This window comes from Manis javanica, chromosome 14 (genome assembly GCF_040802235.1).
Source record: "Manis javanica isolate MJ-LG chromosome 14, MJ_LKY, whole genome shotgun sequence".
NCBI lineage: Eukaryota > Metazoa > Chordata > Mammalia > Pholidota > Manidae > Manis > Manis javanica.
In genome coordinates, this window is record NC_133169.1 from 66403491 (window position 1) to 66422670 (window position 19180).

Genomic DNA, 19180 nt, shown 5'->3' on the forward strand with positions numbered 1-19180 from the left:
GGTGTGACATTCTCTTCATACCAAAAACCCCAACTCTCAATATTTACCAAGCATATGTGGAAAACAACACTGCTCAACTGAGTAGATACCAAAGCTAAGTCATTTCACATACACACACACACACACACACATGCAGAATTTTTATAGCAGCATAGTAAATATGTATATAGGGTATGAAAGACTGACAATCTACAAGAACAAAAGAAGGGAAAAATGACAATGTATGTGTCTGAATAAGATAAATCTAGATTATTCCTACATATGAATGGCAAAAAGAGAACTTAGAATATAAGTGTGAGCTTGTTCACATTAAGTTCATGTTGCAAGGAAAATATTTTCTTAAATATATGGTTTGTGAAAAATAGCCCATATGTAAATATATTAAAAATAAATCCTTATAAATAAAAGTCAAGCAGATCAAACATTTGTTATTAAAGAAATAAACTGTAAATCCATTGTTATCACTGAGAAAGTAGGAAGCACCAGGAGGTATTTATTTGAAACTACACACAGGTAGCTTGTTGAAAGTAACATGGGATATTGGTGGCATGATTTAATATGAGCATGAAGAATGCTAATTATTTAGGGTTGTCAAATGCCCTACCAAATGTATTAATAGTGGTCCCACTAAGAATCACTACCTAAAGACAATAGAAGATAATTTTTAAATGAACTTTTTCAGCTATAACTGCATACTCTAAGATACAGCCGTTATAAGAATAGAGTTTGAGTTTTGATAAATGTATACAAATGTAATCACAACTGAAATCAAGAAATAGAGCACTCAGAACAGGTCTTCTTGACCCATGCATTCCATTACTTTCTACACTTAGACACAAGAAATTGCTGCTTTCTGTTTTGTCAGTGTAACTCTGGGGGGAAATATGTTCCCAGCACAGAACAAATTACCTTTGATGGCAAAATCATTCAAAGGGAAAAATAAAATGGGATAAACCTGTTTATTGCTTATAAGCAGTTGTCCACTTCTGCTCACCAGTGTCTCTCCCATCTGGGCTGTAACTGACCCAACCCAACCTCTCCAGCAAAGATATGGCCTCACTCTTGTGATCATCTATTGATATGGAGATGGACTACATCTCTCCACAGCCTGGAAACACCTATTGATATGGAGATGCACTAAGGCCAGGCCAGAGAGTCTGGAAATATTGAAATTTTACCCACAGCCCAACCCTCCAGAAATCTCACCTCACAATATACACAATCCCCATCTTCCACAATGGCCCCTGTGTGAGAAATATGGGGAACTGTAACCAGACTCATAATATGCAATAACAACAGCAATAAAATCATGAAAATCCTCAAGCAGGAGGATTCAGCTAGGTTCAAAGTCCTATGCAGATTAAGTCCATAGCTCACCCATACTACAGGCGCCAGTAGCTAAAGGAGTTCAGAGCAATCATCATGCAGCAATTGCAGCCAATGGGCACATCCAGATCACGGGAAATGCAGAAGAAAATAACCTTAAGGGCAATAAGATACATGTTTTAATGACACAAGCATAGGCAAATCTTGTCCATCTGATAGGATGTATGCAAGAGAGTGGTCCTGTGATAGGACACTGGCAGGAATGGGATCTCATCCTGGTCTGGTACACCAGACTTTCACCCCCTCCCTGTGGGAGTTACAGATGGGTCATTATATGGGGCTACAGGAGGTACATGCCCTGGTCATAAAGATTAAACAAAACTTCCTGGAAAGAATCTCTTACTCTCCAGACACTTTGGGTGTACTACCAGGATCTTTGGGGTCCACCCTCCGGTTATTCCTGGTACATACACAAGGCCAGCTTCCAGGGCTTTTCCCCAAGGTGCCAGAAGGGCCAGCCATCACTGGTCTGTGTGTTGGAATGAGCAGGGCCACGTCCATTCTACAGAGTCTCCAGAGTTTAAAGCAGTTGTGGCTGGCAGCAGGATGTTGCTCTGCTGGTCATATCCTGGCTTTAATAATTCCTCTTTGGTTTGCACATACATGTGTAGGAGAGGCATCACTGTGTGTTAGCACATCCACAGGGTTTGAGGCTCTTTTCTGGGGCTTCTCATTCAAATGTCATAACATCAACCATAAGTGAACTGACCAGCCCTGTAGACCATTAGTGTCCAACTTCAGTCCAGATTTCAACAAAAAATTGTACCTATCATTCCTGTCCCAGTAGGGTTATATGGTATCTGAAACTTCCATTTGATTCCTAATTGCTATAACCATTCTTGTAATGCATGTCAAGTAAAGTGGATACCTTAATCGCTCTCAATCACCTGTGGCCGGCCATAGGCTGCAAAGAGATGCTCTGGGTCCCTCTTGCTGGTTTGCTTATCTGTACAACATGCAGGAAAAGCAACCAAGAGTCCAGTAGCTGTGTCCACATAAGTCATGGCATACCGATATCCTTCTCGTATGTGCAGAGGCCCAGTATAGTCTATCTGTCACCTGACAAGGGGTATAGGCCCTCTTGCTATTGTCCCATGTTGCTGCAGGACTCAGCATAAGTCCCTCGTAGAGCACACAAGGAACTCCTTCCAGGCTCTTCTTCTGACTTCTTCAAAGGTCAATGTTAAGCCCTGCTGACAGGCCACAGCCCACCTTGTCTTTTGCCCCATATGCAACAAACACTGATGTAACCATTGGGCTTCATCAGAGGCAGGCTTTCCTTCTAGCCAGTGCTCCTGGACCAATGTGATTGCTTCATCATTCTCTGGGATGCCAGAGGCAAATGGCCAGTCACATGATATATGGTAATTGTCTTAGTCTGAGCAGAGACCCATAGGGTTTTCCACAGCCCTTGCCCCCAAAAAGGCCAATGACCAACCATCCAGTGGCATGGTAGCCACAGGGTCAAGCCCCAATAGATGTCCTACCAGTCAGTGCAGACAACCATAGGGGAAGGCTAATGGGTGATCATGATCCATACTTCCTGAAACTCAACCCATTGACTCCTCTTCCCCTCTCCATCCTCCATCCTTATTGTCTCAGTCTTAGGATGAAAAGCCATGGCCCTGCACTTTCGCAACTGCCCGCAACTGGAGATGTCTGTATACTAAGCATCTTCAGATAAAAGGGCTTTTCCCTCCTGATAAGCACTCTTGGCTACCAATGGGTGAAAAGCAAGTTCTTCCTGCTTTTCCACTGGTAAATATCACTGGCCACAATAATCACTGGAATTCTCCACTTAAGGGGCTATTGGAAAGCATGTTAATCTATTGTGAATATATGTCCCATTTCACTTGTGTAGGCATTTGTGCCACACCACTCCATGGCCTTTGGGTCCAGTCTTGCACCCACCCTGCAATGGGATAGGTGGTTTTTACCTAGGTCAGAGCTGTTCTGGTGATGGGCTCCATGGTCATAAAGGTATGGTACCCAGCATCCTGTTGCTTCATTGTCAAAGTGTACTGGACTTATGCTCCTTTCCATAGTTGTGTCCAGAATGCAATAGGTTGGCAGATTAGTTCAAGCTGCTACTAAAGGTCCCATCCATAACCATCTTCATTTACATGAACATCTAGCTCATAGGGCCTTGATGAGTCCATTACACTCAAGGCATGTATGGCAATACCCAATCATCATCCTGTGGTGGTGAGGGTCCAGGCAGAGCCTTGGTACTGTCCCCCAGGAGGTCCTGCAGGGACACAGGCTGAGCATGGGACTTTGCCTCTCACTTCCACGTCTTGGACCTCAGTGGGTGGAACTGTTGCTCTGGCTTAGTTGTTCCCACAGTTATGACATCATCTTATTGGGTTGCCCATCAAGTTTTTCTTTCACTATCTCAGCCTTTATCAAATCAACCCACATCTGAGTCCTCGAGACATTCACGGGGCCCTTTGCCCCTCTCCTTTCAGTTGTAGCCTGGACTTCCTTCCATTTTCTTATTATTTCAACCTCCCCCATATCTGCTAAAGTATGAGTAGCTTCATTTATGGGTTGCTTTATGTGGAGGGCAAGAATAGTCACCAGAGACCCAAGGAGAGATGGAGAGCTATATGGAGCACCGTATTTCTCATTCCCACAGTGAACAAGTCTTCATTGGGGTGCTGAGTGTCCATATTATAGATGACATTTTTCATGCCCATCTCCCATAACACCTGCTGTAGCTGTGCATACATTTTCCAGTTAGTGGGTGAGTATGGTAAATCACCCTGATTAGGTCAAGGTGCCCTGATGCCCTTATGGCTATGCCAGTCAATCCAGAAGGACCTGATGCCCTGAGGTGTGATGGGCACTTTACAACTGCTTCCAGCGGAAAAGATGTGTTGTCAGGGAAGTCAGTCTACTCATCTCAGTACCTGACATAACAATGTTTTACACTTGCATATCCCAGAGATGTAAAAGCCATGTAGGCAGAGATTCCTATATATATATATATATATATATATACAGCTTCTGCCTATATCAGATTCTTATGTCCACCACCTCACCCTGGGTATTGGGATGGAGCATAGAGTGCTCCACAACCTGGGGAGGAGGCAGCTCCTCCCTCTGAAGGGCCCACAGTTGTTGTGTTTTTTTTTTTAATTACAACCTGCAGAACTTTAATATGGGAGAGTTTGGTGCCTTGTGTGGTGACCTCGCAAACAGATAACAGATCAGCCCCTCGCCCCACCCCTCTTCCCCTCCTGATGACTCCTCTGCCATTGCCAGGGGTGAAGGTGCCACACTTCCCTTTAAATGTATAGATGGTTTCCAATTGATAGTAATTAGGGATAAACCAAAATGAGCCTTGCACATAGAAAACCTTGTATGAAGATATGCTTGAATAAATAGCTAAGATGATAATTTGTATGTATAGTGTTAAGTATTAAACTTAGTAAGAAATTATTACCAAAATGACCAGATTTGTTGGAACACTTTACATTCCAATGAGGAGTGACAGGTGCCCCACTGTCCATGTCTACACCAACACTTAATATTGTTCCTCTTTAATTTAAGCTATTCTGATGGGTATGTATTGTATTTCATGTCTCAGTTTGTGCTTTTCTTACAACTAATGACAGTGAGCATGTTTTCATGTGTTCACTGGCCAACCTTATGACATTTTTTGTCAAGTGTTTAAATGCTGGCATTTTAAATTGGATAGTTTATTCTCATATATTTATTTTTATTATATATGTGTGTACATTTTTATCCCAATTTTTTACTTGATTTTCCATAGCCTTAGCAATGATTTCTAAATAGTAAGAGTTTAAATTTCATTGAGATTTATCTCTATTACCATTTGTATCTTTCATATTTCATGGTTTATGATTTTTGGCATGTGTCTATTAAGACTTCTTATATTATTCCAATTTTTTGAAGACAGTTTTCTCTGTTTTCTTCTATAAAATGTAGTTTTACATCTTATATTAAGGTCTATCATCTTTTTCTGGTGAATTTGTGTATGGCATGAAATAATATGAGATTCTATGTTTTTCCTATACCGGTTTTCTACACCATTTTATAATCTTTTTCCTTATTAAATTTTCATAGCCCATTAGAAAAAAATTCAGTGTCAGTCTATGTAACTATTTCTAAAGTTCTATCTGATTAATTTGTTTATATTTATGCTAATAACAGTTCTGATTAACATACCTATATAGTCATTCTGAAAATCAGGTTGTAAAATTGGACAATATGGTTTCCTATTTCCAAAATTGTGATTTTCTAAACATTTGGACTCCATGTACATTTCAGAAAGAGTTAATAAACTTACACACGCTGCACACACACACACATAACCTTCTGAAAACTTATATGTGGAATCTACAAACAAAACAAAATGAATAAAACAGCAGTAGACTCATAGGCACAGGTATAACTGGTGGTTACCATGAGGAGGTGTTGAAGTGGGCAGTTGAAATATGTAAATGGAATAAAGAGGCAGAAAATCTCAATCATAATATAAATTAGTTACAAGGATGAAAGTACAGCCTAGAGAATGTAGTCAGTATCTCTTTAATATGTATCTATGCTGACAGATAGTAACTGCATGTGGTACACATTTAATAATGTATATAACTGTTGAATCACTATGTTGTATATTGAAATAAATATAATATATCCACTATAATTAAAATATATAAACAGAAAAAAAGATGTCTCATCAATTAAACATCCATAGTGAAAATGTATCTTTAAACATCACTAACACCATAGATAATATCAGCTGCATTGTAATTCTAAATTTGAAATATAAATTATAAATATTTTAGAAGAAAACACATGCGAGCATAGGTGTATGTAACACTTATCTGTTTGATGCAACATTCATATTTGACCTTTTTGCTACCAGCTTAAAACTCTTTCGTGGGTTTCCATTTTTTGTTATTATATAGAATATTATGAGGAATATAGATAGACAGTACTTACCCACTATCTATCCTGAATCATCTGTTTCATACTCATCAATCTTGAGCCCTTTGCAATCTCATGACTCGAATATGAGACCCTTAGTGTTAGTATAACTATGATGGACACTTTATTTCTCAAGATTACAGGTATTTTGCAGTGGGGGAGTGAGGGTTGCAGAGTGGGCATGATACCATGAAAATCAAGTTTTAGGCATATGTTGTTAGGATTCAGCCAGTACTATTAAGCACAATTTATTCCTGTTGCACATGTATGTGTAGAGATGTGAAACAAGAACATTTAGTACAACCCAATCAGCATATTTTGGAGTAAGATGTGCCTTATCCTCACACATATTAAAGCCATATATCATGAGAGAAGTTACACGATCAAATTTTAAGACATTGAAAGGAATATGACATATTTAACACCTATTTGCTGACCACTGTCTTCTTTACCCCAAGTACACACACATACACAACACAGATGCACACACAAAGCAAAGGAAAATGGAAATTAGGTTAATATATATATATATAGAGAGAGAGAGAAAATAGAAAATAATATATGGATACATTATATGAAATAATATATATACAAAATAACTAGAAAATAAAATTTATATATGTAAAATAAAGTAATTATATACATTATTTTATATATGTATATAAAAACATATTCCAGCATCTTAAAAACATGATAAAACTGAAAATAGAAAAGTTGAAATAAAAACATGGTAAAATTGAAAGTAAATGAAACAGGATGCCCACTACACCTGCTTTTTTTTTATATGTATTAGAGTTTATTACCAATGCAATTCACCTAAAATATACTGAAAAGATAATGAAAATTGGAAATTAATTGATATATATTTCTATTTGCAATGATTTGACTTTATACTTAGAATGTCCAAAAGAATCTACATAAATAAAATCAGAACTAATATCAAATAAGTGTAATTATTCCCTTTTGACTAATGTTGTTACACAATATTTCATCATATCCAATAGAATAAATTTTAGAATAACCATATTTGAGATTTATTGGATATTTTAGGATAAGTCAGGTTTGTAGAAATCCTAGGAATTAGAAATTTTTTTCTACAGCATCTACAATATTTATGATACTCGGGTTTATCTACTTTAAAAACTGTATGCCAAAAGATGTGTTAAGATATTATAATTCATAAATTGTTATATACAAATAAAATAATTTACTGAAGAAACTATAAGTAAGCCTTACAGTCACAAAAAGCAGAAGAAAATGGGAACATTTAATAAAATTATTGACTCATTTATATGTTCACCTGAAAAGTCCACACACCTTGAAATATATCATATAAACAATTTCTTTTGGATGGTTTTCCTAAGAACTCCTGTCAGATTACTATTCCTTAGACTACAGATAAAAGGGTTTAACAAGGGAGTGATCACAGTGTACATTGCAGCTGCTGCTCTGTCTGTTTCAGCTGTGTGGAAGGTGTAGGGACATAAATAAACACCAATTATTGTACCAAAAAACAAGAGGACCACACAAATGTGAGAAGAACACGTAGAGAATGCTTTAAACGTCCCTGTGGTTGATGGTATTTTGACTATAGTACAACCAATGAGTATGTAAGAAACTAAAATACAGGTAAAGCTCACCACCACTACAAGCCCCCCCTCAATAAAAATAAATAACTCATAGATGTGGGTATCTGAACAGGACAACTTTAGCAATGGAGGAATATCACAGAAGAACTGAGGAATTCTGTTATCCTTACAGAAGGGTAATTGCACCAATAAGATGGTGTGTATCTGTGCACTCAAAATTGCAAAGATCCAGGAGCTGGCCAGCAGATAGGCACAAAATTTTGGAGTCATGATGGATAAGTAGGACAGAGGGAGGCAGACGGCCACAAAACGGTCATAGGACATGATTGGGAGAAGCAATGTGTCCAACCCTGAAAAGCAGATAAACAGGTACATTTGCATCATGCAGCTATTGAAAGAGATGGTGGAATTTCCTGTCTGGATGTCTACAAGAATTTTGAGAACTGTAGTGAAAGACAAACAGAGATCAATCAAGGACAAATTGCTAAGGAAGAAATACATGGGGTAGTGAAAACAAGCAGTTGAGATGATTGTTAGGATGATCAGCAGGTTTCCCACCATGGTGGTCAGATAAATGCAGAGGAGCAGGGAAAACAGGAGCGGCTGTTCAGCTGGGTCATCAGAAAACCCCTTGGGAAGGAACTCCACAGCACTGGGCTGGTGTAGCCTCTTCCAAATTTCCATCACCTGCAGGTAGATCTTGTGGTTTACAGAAGCATGAAGCTCAGAAACCAGATTTAATCAGGCCATCAATCCATGTTGGATATTTTTTCTATGAAAATATAATAAATACAATTTATTTGGGGTATGGTATAATCATATTGGTTCAATTGATTCATTGCCATCAAATTAGTTCAAGAATAATTAAATTCTATATTAAAACGAAAACATTTTATCGCACCCAAACTAAGCTATGTCATACATTCTCTAATTCATTTTCATTCAATTACCCTGGAAATCGTATTATCTGTTTACCAATGAATAAACTGAGATTCATAAGATGTTAAGTCTTTCCCGTGATTTATCATATACTTATAAGTAAGTGAAACTAATATATCAACACATATTCTCTGACTTTTCTTTTGCAATTCACATGAGGTGTAATTTCACCATGAAAATGCCAAATGTAAAATTATTGAAACACTCTTGTTTTTTACTATCAAGAGTAGTAGTCATAATCTATATTCCACTTTCTTTTGACTTTACAACCTCCCTAAGACTCATTCCAGCTTATTTTGGGTGTGTGTCCCAGAGCCCTTAATCTTTGTCAGAACAATTAAGCTGTAGCAATTCAATTGATCCTTAATTTATATATTTTTAAATTAACTTGCAAGGCCCTTGAATAATAGTCTATGTCATGTTTACTCTTGTATCACATCTTTTAATAGTTAAGACTTAGATAATGGAGTAATTACATGAGTGCAAAATTATCAAAACAAAATATTACATTTCAGGAAACTTTGGCTAATATAGCAACTGGCAAGATAGGGAGTGGCTCCCCTATTTTCATAACATAAAGCCTATGCATTCCCACTTGCAAAAAATAAGGAATAAATGATTTTTAAGAATTAATTGAAGCAATTCACAGTTTTTCATTGTCCCCATTTGTGAGATTAAACTCATATCAGAGAATTGTTGATTAGCAAATAAATGATTTGAAATACATGAATCAAAAGTATGTAATTCTAAGTGAATGAACCTGGACAGAAAAGGATTCAAAGCTTATTAGCTCTGTAGATGTGAAATGAAAATTTGTTATTAAAAGTTTTCTGGTATATAAAATAATGAAAACAATTGCTTTACTTAAAAAAACCTTTATCTGTTTGAATTAAAAATAGAACAAATATAATGAATATACAACTAGTCTAACGTGTTTGGAGAATAATAGCTGAATTGAATGAAATGGAGATGACATTTCCAGGAGTAGACTATGGCAATGATTGCATAGAGGGAGTATTAAGTTTTACATCCTTCCTTTGTGTTATTTATGTCATCGGTGTCTATCGTGTTGAAAGTTTAAACTCATCTTGAAGTTCAATGTGAGTTTTCCTTTTATAATGCTCTTGAATTGGTCTGAAGCTAAATTTTCAATTAAAATTAATTCCAAGAAACAGTGAGGTGTATGATCTTTTTAAGCATCATGTTATCAAAAAAATCTCTTTTGGAAAACAAAGGTAACCAGAACCTCAGTTTTTCTCATATCTCCCTGGGCATATTCCTTTATCTTAGATTACTGGTCCACAGGGCTCCTCCAAATATAGCCATTTTTACACATCTATTGAAACATACCTGGCTTCTAAAAAAGGAAAAGCCAAGAATTCAGAATAGGTGAAAAAATTAAGGAGCTAGAGCCTAACTCTAGTACATTAGAGGTAAATAAAACTCCCAAATGTAGAATTCTTAAAGAATATTAATTGAAAATTGTGCTCTTGGAAATTATCATAATTTCTGACTATCTAAACAATCATGTTCTCTTTAGTAACAAATGCTTGGATGGAGTTGTTCTTCCTCAAATACCACATTCCACCCCTGGTGTAGACAAAATATTTATTGTAGCAGATCATGTGTATAACATAAACATCTGGAAAAGTTACACTAGAACCAATCTTGTATGTGTTGACTTCATAGTTGTGTTTAATGATATCAACATATTATTTGAAGACTGAATTTATCACATTGACTGAAGTTTTATTTTTTGGAAAATTTATAGTCTCATCAGCATAAAATCAAAGACCAACTTATTTCATGCTACAAAGAACACAGAAATTCAGAAGTGTGTAATAAATATTTCTACAACATATATGATAGACAAACCCTTAGGCAGAGATATCAAGGAAGAGAAAGAGAAGACAAAAATAAAGAAAAGATCGGAAATGTAAAAAGAAATTACCACTGACACAGAAAAAGTTAAACAATTAGAAGAAAATCACATGGGAAATGATATGCCAATACATTTGACAAACTAAAAGAATTATATAAATTCCTAGAAACATACAATCTTTCAAGACTTACCCAGGAATAAACTGAAAATCTGAACAGACCAGTTACTTCTAACAAGATTGAATTGGTAATCAAAAAATTCCCAATAAACAAAATTCCACAAACAAACAGCTTCATGGGTGAATTCTACCAAACTTTTAAAGAGCTAATACTCTTTTGAAAGTATTCCATGAAAATGGAAGAGGAAGGAATAATTCTAAACTCATTTTAGGAGGTCAAACTACAAAAACTAGAAAAATATGAAAAAAGAAAACTACATACCATAATTCTACATTCACTAAATTTTCTTGGTTTGGACATTTTATAGTCTCATCAGCATAAAATCAAGGACCAGCTTATATTATAAGGAAGAGAAATTCAGAAATGTGTAGTGACATATACTTTTAAATATTTCTAAAACAGCTTTGGAAATGGAGATGTTAGAAGAGTTTTCACCCTAAAAGTCATTTAAATATATGAACTATAACCCATAGCTATAGTTTTCAGATACTAAATAACATCAATACCTCTAAGGCTTATCATTTGGGTGGACATCTGTATACTAAATCTCTCAGAATAACTTTCTTTTGGAGCAGGGACTACTACATCTATAAAACTAAAAGATGCCCATGTAGACATTCTATATATCATAGGCTGCCAGCAAAGGGGCTTTTGTAAAATATTGGAAATAATTTACCTAAGTAAATGTTTTTATTTGGGTATTTTTTTCACTGCTGTCATTACTGTTTCATCTCATGAACAAAGTGGGCTTAATTGATCCACCAGTTTCTTCTCCAACAGCAATGATAAAGCACGTGCATGACGAATTCGTGATTTGTCATAATGATTTAACCAAAGGATATGGGTTTGAAAGAGGTAAACAAGGAAGCATGAAGAACATGAACGTGCTCTTAGGTGGCCTCCAAGGTACAATCTATTCAGTTTCTCAGGAGAAAGGGATACTATGCAGATAGTCAACCTTAGGTGTGTACCCCAGAGACATTTTCTCTGGAGATGAATAAGGATTTTAAGTTATCCCTTCTTTCGATAATACTCACAGTTATCTAATGATAGCATTTTTTCACCACAGAGATTAGGAAATTGTTACAGTTCCCAGGAGTTTCTGTTAACACTCTCTAAAGTAAAATTTCAGGTTCGAACTTATGGTAATATAACCTGACAGTCTGAACTCTGCTGTATTTAATTGGTTCCTTTATCAAACAAATATCCTTCATCTGAACTGTTGTGTTTAAAAAAATAAAGTTGTCTTACTTTCTTTTTGTCTACCATGTTGTTTGACATAACTTATTTATCCAGGAGTCTGTACACATTTTATAGCTTATTACTTATTACTTTTCACATGAAATTGTATAACCTTTATGCTAAAAACCTCTTCAATACAGATGACACATGTTATTTCGATCAGAATTTCCAAGACTTTGTGGAAAAGTAGAAAATTTTTCCTTTTCTAAGGTATGCAACTGTGTGAAGTAAAATGATAAATAATGCATCAAAACAATAAAGATATAATTGAAAAGTACTGTATTGTGTGCTAGATATCTAAAACAGATTAAAGTGAGTACCACCCAGCCTTGTCTATCACCTCACTTAAACAGTTAGTGAATATTGGCATCAGCAAACATAATATCCTCAAATAGTTTTATTTTGTCATTATTTCTATTTTCTCCTAAACATGGCTGTTAGTTGATAACACAGACATAAAAGCCTTGAGGAACTACTTATAATTTGTATCCTTTAAATTTTCCGATGTGTAATTTTAATGGTGAATTTCTCGTTGTTATTTTATAAGTTACCAATTATAAATGACTGTTGCGAACAGATATCAAAGCAGATATAAGAATTGTACAAAACATTAATGTTGATTTACATAAATGTATTAATATACTTAGTATATTTTTCTAGTTTTATTGAGACATAATTGATGTACAACATTGAGTTTAAGGTGCACAATGTGATGATTTGATATATTACATACTGCAAAATAATTACCACAATGATGTTAATTCATACATACATCACCTCACAAAATTACCTCATGCGCATGTGAGTCTGTGGTAATATATTTAAGATTTACAGTCTCAGCACTTTTCAACAGTGTAACACAATATTGGTACCTCTAGTTACCCTGCTGTACATTAAATGGCCAGAAATTATTCCTATTAAAATTGGAAGTTTGATCCCTTTGATCAACATCTTCTATATATTCCAAAACCCCTCCTCCTGACAACCACTATTCTCTCTGTTTCTATGAACTTGACTTACTTAGATTCCACGTATAAGTGAGACTATACAGTATTCATCTTTACTATCTAACTCATTTCACTTAGAATAATGTCCTTTAGGTTCATCTATTTTGATGCAAATCAAAGGATCTCCTTGTATGTATATATTGTATTACCTTTATTAATTCATCTTTCAATGCACACAAGTTGACTGTATGTTTTGTTTTGACTTTTGTGACTAATACTGTAATTAACATAGGTATGAAGCTGTCTTCTCAAAACAGATTGCTAGGTCACATGACTCCTTTGTCAAATATTACTTAGTTCAATGTATATGCATGAGCTTATATCTGGAATGTTGATTTGCTTCCATTGGTCTATGAGTCTACTTTCATGCCAATGCCATATTGTTTTAATTACAATATCTTTGTAATGTAGTTTGAAATCACAAACTGTGAAGCCTCCAATTTTGTTCTTCTTTCTACCAGGGTATTTTTATGCTTCTATATGACTTTAAAAGTTATTTTGTATTTCTGTGAAAAATGCCTTTACAATTTTGATAAATACTGCATTTAATCTACAAACAGCTCTGGATAATTTTGTCATTATGACAATATTAAGTTTTCTAATCCATAGATATGATATATATTTTCATTTATTTGTATTTTATTCAATTTCTTTAATCAATGTTTTATAATTCAGAGCACAAATCTTTTATCTCATTTGAATTTCTTGCTGAATATTGTATTGTTTTTGAAGGTATTATATATGGGATTGTTTTATTTATTTTCATATAGTTCATTTTTCAGTTTAGAAACAACTGAATGTGTATGTTGATTGTATATCATAGAAACTTATGTTGTTATTTATAACAGTTTTTTATGGCGTTCTTGGTATTTTCTATATAAAAGATCATGTCATTTGCAAACAAAGATAATTTAATTCTTCATTTTCAATTTGGATATATTTCACATGTTTTATTTATTTGTCTAATTGCTTTAGTAAAGATTTTCAGTACCATACTGAAAAGAACTGGAGGGAGTGGGCACACATGCCTTGTTCCTGATCTTGAAGGAAATTATTTGACCTTTCTATCATTGATTATAATGTTAGTTGTGGGATTATCATGTATCTCCTTGAACAAGGACACATGAAACTGAGAAACAGAGAGAAAAATGGATCTCTAGGAATGAAAGAATGAAAAGAGAGTTGTATGATAACTCCAAATGAATCAATATTTGTGCAATAGAGATACTAGAAGGACAAGATAGGGACAAAGGGTTAGAAACACTCTTTGAGGAAATAACTGTTGAAAACTTCTGGGGAAGTTTTCTTCGGGGAAGAAAATAGACACTCAGTTCATGGAAGACCAGAGACCCTCTAACAAAGGAACCCCAGGAGGAAACCACCAAGACATACAATAATTAAAATGGCAAAGATTAAGGATAAGGAGAGAGTATTGAAAGCAGCCAGAGAGAAAACAAAGATTACTTATAATGGAAACCCCAAGAAACTATCATCAGACTTCTCAGCAGAGACTTTATAGGCCAGAGGGAGGGGCACGAATAATTTGATGTACGGAAGCAGAAGGACCTCCGACAAGAATCTCAACACAGCAAGATTTTCATTCAAATATGAAGCAGAGATTAAACATTTCCCAGGTAAATGAAGGGCTAAGGAATTTATAATCATTAAACTGGAATTACAGAACACATTAAAAGGACTGCTATAGAAAGAAATGTTCCTTAGGCTGAAGAGCTTTCACCAGTGAAAATAAATGCACATTAAAGGTAGTAGATCAATTAATTACCAAGCACACAAAAAATTAAAACAAAACAAAGGTATTAAAGTTAACTACATAAGATGGCCCAAAGGATACACAAAAAAAAATGCAGATTATGGCATCTAATACATAGAGTGTGGAGGAAGAAAATGAATAGAAAAGCACTTTTAGATTGTGTTTGAAATAAAGCAATCATCCACTTAATATAGGCTGTTATGTATTTCAGAAGCTGTCCTTGAATCTTATGATAGCCACAAACCTAAAGCCTGTAACAGACACACAAAAAAGTAAAAAAGGGAAATCCAACCACACAACACTAAAGAAAACCATCAACAAGGGAGGAAGAAAGGAACGAGAGGAACCACAAAACAAACAGAAAACAGTAGATAAACTGGTGACAATATATACCTACCAAAAATTACATTAAATGTAAATGGACTGAATGCAACAATCAAAAGATATGAATGGCAGAATAGATAAAGAAACAAGACAAATACATAAGCTGCCTACAGGAGATTCATTTCAGACCCAAAGACGTGCACAAATTAAAAGTGAAGGGATGGAAAAAGATGTTTCATGTAAATAATAGGGAGAAGATGATTCTAGTCCATGCTTTCTCTTCCATGGATGGAAGTTACACCCACCAATAATTTCCAATTTATTTGTAGTTCAGGAAGTCCGAAGGTTAACTCCCTATAATAGCTGTTATATATATAATAATATGATTTCTTTGTTTATAGTATTTCATAAAGAATGGACTATATCAAATAGGAAGTTATTATAGGTAGAAAGGAACATTAGTTTGATAATCACTGATATAAAAACGGTGGCACAATAAAATACCTAATATTTGGCAACAAATGCCTTGATGAATTTCTTTTATAAACAAATTTTTGTCAATAATTTAAACATATACCAAATGCATAGCTCCAGTAGAACCATTCAGTAAGAGCATAAGACAGCCAGCTAGGCAAAAGCAGCCAAGTTAATTCATTGAACAAATTTGTGAGTTGTGGTGTGGAAACACTGTAATAAGGATTTGTGATCAACGGACTTTTAACATCCATAATTTATTCTTGATGACAATGTAATAGACAATTCCAATATATGGAGGTCCATATGCATTTCAAAGAAAAAGAGAAATAACCGTTATAAATATAATGCATATATAACTTCTCTCTAGGAATCTTATTTAAGGCAGGACAATGGCCCATAAACCTTGTCAGGGCTCCCTTGACCTCATTGTTCCTCAGACTGTAGGTGAGGGGGTACAGCACAGGGGTTAAGATAGTATAAAATGCTGACACAACCTTGTCATGGTTAGCTGACCTATGGGATTTGGATCTCATATAAGTAAAATTGCCTGCTCCATAGAACAGTCCCACCACAGCCAAATGTGAGAAGCAGGTGGCAAAAGCCTTTTGTGGGCTTCGGTAGAACGCATCCGGAGAAGAGTAGCCAGGATGAGACTATAGGAAATCTGGATGAGGGAAAGTGGGACCAGGAACATTAACACACAGCAGGTGTACACGTCAGCACAAGCCAAACGCACCAGAATTAGCACGTCACCGAAGAAATGGTCAATCTCACGAGCCCCTGCAAAACAGGAAGCCCAGGGTGGCAGCAGCCTGCATAAGCCCATCAGCTGCTCCCGTATCCAAGACCCCCAGGTCATTAGCAGGCATAGTCGTCAGTTCATGAGGATGGGGTGTCTCAGGAGGTGACAAATAGCCATATAGCGGTCATAGGACATGGCCACCAAGAGGAAGCACCCACCTCCTCCCAATGTGAGGAAGAAGATCTGCACCCCACAGCCAGTGGGAGACATGGACTTTCTCCCTGTCACGTAGTGAGCAACTATCTTGGGCACAGTGGTACAGACCAGCACCCGGTCCGTGAGGGAGAGCTGGCTCAGCAGGAAGTACATGGGCGTGTGCAGTCAAGGGTCCTGGTGAACCAGCAGGATCATGAGGGCGTTGCCCATGAGGGAGGTGAAGGCAACTGTCGGAGCCATCACAAATAGAATGGGTGGGCTCCTGAGTGATTGAAGAGTCCTAGGAGAATGAACTCTGAGGTGGTGTTCCCACTTCCCATGATTTCAACAGGATTGACACAAAAACAGCGAAATAAGTTTTCATCAGTCACAGTGCTCCATTTCAATTATATTTTTCATGAAAACTGAAAATAACAAAACTTATTTCAAATACTTGATCTGCCATTTGCAAAATCTTTTAACTAGGGCATAAAATCAATTTCAATATTTTCCTGTTTTCAAGGTTTTAATTTTAAGTACTTCTCAGTTTAGTTTGTTTGACTGACACAATGAATGAGAATTCTTCGTAAGTGTATCTTTATGCTCTATGAGAGCAACAAAAATGGACAAGATATTAATTACATAATTTATAACATATTTGTTCTAGCCTTGTATCATACACAGTAATATTCTTGGAAGCTGAATTAAATCGATGGATTTAACTGTGTAAAAGTTAAGTACTTGATAGTGTAGATATACCTGTGTAACATTTCAAAACTTATTGAAACTTACCAAAATCAGATAATTTCTCCTGATGTTGAGTAATCTTTGAAGGCATTCTTTCCTTTCCATACAAGACAACTTATTTCCTCTGGTCTAGAAACTGACAGGACTGAGTCTGCTGATGGAAACATAACTACTTGGAATTGACAGTGCCTTTAGCTTGAATGTATCACATCATACACTGAAAAGAATGACCTTCTTTGAATGCTTTCCCCCAAAGCAAGACTGTACTGCTTAATGCGCTCTCATTTACTGTATAAAGGCACTCATGTAATGACACTGTTTCCCCTCAAATTCACAGAAATATAGTATCTTCTGATAAAGAAGAAAAAATAAAAAGTCATTTGTTTCTCACCCAACAGAGATAAATTACATTCCTCCTCGGTGCCAAGAGAACATACATAGTTAAGGGCAATTTCATTTCTTATCTGCTGGTACTGAAACTATTTATTCTTTTTAAATAAATATGACCAGAGATGGGGATGGTAATTCAGTCTCAAGGATCTTATGTCGTTCAGTGAAGTGAAATGGCGGCAGGAGTCCCCATCCTCCGTGGTCATTCCTTCTCCCCACTGCACACAGCCCTCCCGTACTGGAAGGCCAATGAAGGCAGAAAAGGCAGTGCCAGGCCTCACTCAGTCCCCAGCCCCACTGCGGGAGCATCGTGGTTGTTCGGGCGGCATTCTGCTGGAGGGTTTTAGTTGGTTGACTCAGAGGTAGACGTCACAGAGCGCACTTCCTCTTTGCATTTTCCAAAACTTTTCTATCTGCAAAGTCCTATATTTGGAACTTGCACTCTGAACACCTAGTAACTAATCATCCTGACTCATTTCTTTGATTGGAAAACTTTTTTTCCATTATTCTGATCTCTCCTTTTTGAATGTTGACAAAACTTTAAATTTGTTTAAAAGTCAATGCATAAAAAGTAAATGATGCCTTTGTGTGTGCATGTGTGTGTGTGTGTGTGTGTGTGTGTGTGTGTGTGTGTGTGAAGTAAGAGAGCACTTGAGAAAGAGGAAGAACATTTTTTAAGAGGTGAGGAGTCTGAATGCCACTTACTATTTAGTTTTTTAAAAACAACAATAAAAGATAAGGCAAGTAAGTATTAAAAAATCTGTAGTTTAGTCATTGTAGGGTGTTGGGTCATTTTCTTAAAATAATTTTTGCTACTACTGTATCCATTTTTAAGTATTCTGTAGTACAGTGACATGCATACTTGCATGTTTTTCCACAACTGTCAGCAATATCCATTGCCAGGACTCTATGCATATTCTCAAACTGAAAATATGTGCCCAATAAACAGTGACACTCTATCCCCCCTCCCCCCAGGAACTAGCAGGGATATTACTACTATTCTGTCTCTTTAAATTTGACTATTATGGGATCATCAGATAAGTGGAATTATACAAAATTTGCCCTTTTGTGACTGGCTTATTTCATTTAACATAACATCCTCAACACTCATCAACGCTGCAAATGTGTCAAACTTTCATTCCTTCCTAAGGTGAATAATATATTCCTCTGTATGTGTACTGATTTCGTTATTAATTCCATCCATCTATGGACATTTGGGTTGATTGTTACTACATTAATATTCCTAACTCTACTTTCACGCTATGTGAATGAGTCAGTTTTCCACTGATTTAAGTATCTGAAAACCTACACAAGTAAGATATTAAGAGATAATTCCTAACTAAATTGCCAATGC

At 36.0% G+C, this 19180-nt stretch overlaps 1 pseudogene; it reads right to left on the reverse strand.

Annotated features, from left to right (window-relative positions):
- Window positions 1-17030, reverse strand: part of LOC118969331 (olfactory receptor 2T8-like) — a 50729-nt pseudogene extending 33699 nt beyond the window's left edge.
- Window positions 17031-19180: the final 2150 nt, after the last annotated feature.